General features: G+C 44.0%; 1 pseudogene; it reads right to left on the bottom strand.

Moving 5' to 3' along the window:
• Positions 1-284: 284 nt before the first annotated feature.
• On the bottom strand, positions 285-3,213 carry LOC120985654 (annotated as a pseudogene).
• Positions 3,214-3,461: the final 248 nt, after the last annotated feature.

Below are 3,461 nucleotides of genomic sequence, written 5' to 3'. Positions count from 1 at the left end.
TTTTCACATCTCTAAATATTTGAATAAGTAGCTAAGATATGCACATGTTAAATTAACTGTTTAACGATGATTGGTAAATCTGTAAAGAATAAATCAAGGCAACTGGACTTACTGTAGATTTCTTGAAAACTTTTCACTCCAACGAGCTTTCTCAATTCTGAGTGACTGTACAATAATTCTCTGGGAATAAATATATAACTGAATCAACATCTGGTAATTATACTCAGCATGGGGTCAGGGGTCATTATACCCAGCATTGGGTCAAAGGTGTTGATTCCATTATCCTAATTGGAGTCAGTAGGAGATGACCTCCCATAAAAAGGTGTCAAGACAGCATTGTATGTGGCAGACAATAGATGTCTACCCCCCCCCCCACCTCTATTCAAGCTTGGCTTCTCCATTTTTACGTAGATGGCCTCCTTCACACCTCGTTTGTACCAATCGGCCTCCTTATCCAAAACACGTACTTGACTGTTTTCAAAGGTGTGACCTGTTTCTTTTAGATGTAAGTACATGGCTGAATCTTGACCAGAGGTTTTGGCTCTTCTATGCTGAGCCATACGCTGATGTAGTTGTTGTTTTGTTTCGCCAATATACAGTTCTGAGCATTCCTCATTGCACTGGACTGCGTACACAATGTTGTCCATCTTGTGTTTAGGCGTTGGGTCTTTTGGGTGAACCAGTTGTTACCTCAGTGTGTTGCTGGGTTTAAAGCAGACAGGGATGTGATGTTTATTAAAAATCCTTTTGAGTTTCTCAGACACCCCAGCTACATATGGGATAACCATATTCTTGCGTCTGTCATGCTTCTCGCCCTCACTGGTAGTCTTGGTGCTCTTTCTTCTCCTTCCTTCTGTTTTGACAAAGGCCCAATCTGGATACCCACAAGTTTTAAGTGCCCTTCTGAGGTGTTTGAATTCCTTCGCCTTGGCCTCTGTGCTGGTGGGGATTTTCTCTGCCCGGTGGTGTAGAGTCTGGATGACTCCCAGTTTGTGGTCTAGAGGATGGTGGGAATCAAATAGCAGGTACTGGTCTGTGTGTGTTGGTTTTCGATAGACCTCTATTCCCAGCTTCCTTCCCTCTTCCACTGTTATAAGACAGTCCAGAAACGCCAGTTTGTTGTTCTGCATATCTTCCCGCGTGAAATTGATGTTATGATCCACTGAGTTGATGTGGTCGGTGAAAGCCTGTAACTCTTGTTTAAGAATTTTAACCCAAGTGTCATCCACATATCTGAACCAATGACTCAGTGTAATTCCCATGAAAGTGTTCAGGGCTTTCCTTTCTACTTCCTCCATATACAGGTTCGCTACAATAGGTGAGACTGGTGATCCCATAGCACAGCCATGTTTTTGCTTGTAGAACTTGTCCTTATACTTGAAGTAGGTGGTACTCAGACAAATGTCCAGTAAGGCACACACTTGGTCTGGGCTAAGTTCTGTTCTGCAGCCTAAGGTGTTGTCTAGTAGCAACTGTTTCCTGACCGTTTCAATTGCCTCTGTAGTAGGTATGCAGGTGAAGAGGGATGTAACATCATCGGAGACCATTGTTTCTTCTGTGCCCAATACCAAGTTCTGGATTTTGGTGGTGAAATCCTGAGAGTTCTGTATAGGATGCTAGGATTCTGGCTAAGTATTTTGCCACATTGTAGGTCACAGAGTTGATGCTGCTGACAATTGGCCTGAGAGGGGTCCCATCCTTATGTATCTTAGGAAGCCCATAAATACATGGAGGGGCTTCCCCAGGGTAGAGGCGATGATGCATGGCCCGATCAATGATTTTGTCCTTTTCTAGTTGTTGTAGTAGTTCTATAACCTTCTTCTTGTAGCCACTGGTTGGGTCTCGTCTTAGGGCCTCATATGTGTTTTTATCATCCAGGAGTGTGGTCACCTTGGCATCATAGTCAGATATATTAAAGGGATTCTGTCATCAGGTTTGGGGCTATAGAGATACAGACATGCACGGCTAGATCGCCGCTAGCATGTCCGCAATATATGTGTCCTATAGGGCTGTGTAGTTTTAATTTCTTTAAAAAAGGATTTTATAGATATGCAAATGAGTGTTGAATCTGTCCAAGGGGCTGCACTAACCTTACTTGTGCCCAGCCGTGCCCAGCCACGCCCGCCTGTAAAGGAGCCCAGCACTGCCTATGTCTCCTCCTTTCATCAACAATAGATAGCCGTAATCTCGCGATGCGCGAGCTCGCGAATGCGCAGTTCTTTCCACATTCAACACTCATTTGCATATCTATAAAATCCTTTTTTAAAGAAATTAAAACCACACAGCCCTATAGGACACATATATTGCGGACATGCTAGCGGCAATCTAGCCGTGCATGTCCGTATCTCTATAGCCCCAAACCTGATGACAGAATCCCTTTAAGTACAACCGTGCATCTTCCTTTATCCGCAGGCAGGATGGTGATGTTTGTGTCTTTCTTCAGGAATGTAACCGCCTTCCTTTTTTCTCTAGTCAAGTTTGAAGGAGGTGGTTTGGCACTGGCCAGAGCTGCAGACACTTTAAGGCGAAGTTGTTCAGCCTCACTCTGTGGTACTTTGTTGCTGGGATTGAGGCTTCAGTGGCTGAAATAATATCAACTATTGGTATGGTTCTTGGTGTGATTGCGAAATTCAACCCTTTAGCAAGGACATCCATCTCAGGCTGGGTGAGAACCCGGTCTGAAAGATTCTGCACCCATTTATTTTTGTTTTGCACTGTCCTTGTTTCCTCCTTTTGCCTCCATGTCAGTTCCTCACTGGTATGGCTGTTTGCAGTTCGGGATAACAAAATGCAAAACTTGTTCTTCTGCCTCTCCTTGCTCATAGTGTCCTGAGCTAGCTGTGCATGTACTGTGAAATCTACTACTTTCCTCCACGTTTCAGTGGGTAGCTGCAAAGTCAGGTCCTCTTCCAGCTGACTGATAGTTTGTTTCAAGGCTTCAATTGTGAAATGGGTCTGTCGTACCCGTTCATTTAGTAGTTGCTTCTGGGCTTTTTGTAGAATCATCTCAGCTCTGTGACCCTTCACCGTGGAGTCCAAACGGATGCTGCATAGTACCAGCCCCTGTTTTCGGCATCTGAGGTTGAAACGCAGGTGGTTTCTATAGTCTGCCAGTTTTCTTGTTGTCTTTTCACATTCTCGTGCAAGTTTAAGGGTTTTCCCCCCAAAATGTGTTGCAATATGGCTGTGAAGGTTCTCATTTATCCAGGTCATGGTATATCTGTAAAGAATAAATCAAGGCAGCTGGACTTACTGTAGATTTCTTAAAAATGTTTCACTCATTCTTCCAATGAGCTTTCTCAATTCTGAGTGACTGTACAAGAATTCTCTGGGGATAAATATATAACTGAATCAACATCTGGTAATTATACCCAGCATGGGGTCAGGGGTCATTATGCCCAGGATGGGGTCAAAGGTGTTGAAATCAACACCTTTGACCCCATGCTGGGTATAACGACCCC

This window comes from Bufo bufo, chromosome 1, assembly GCF_905171765.1.
Source record: "Bufo bufo chromosome 1, aBufBuf1.1, whole genome shotgun sequence".
In the NCBI taxonomy this organism is placed as follows: domain Eukaryota; kingdom Metazoa; phylum Chordata; class Amphibia; order Anura; family Bufonidae; genus Bufo; species Bufo bufo.
Note: the sequence above shows the minus strand (reverse complement) of the source record. Positions and strands in the feature narration are given on the sequence as shown.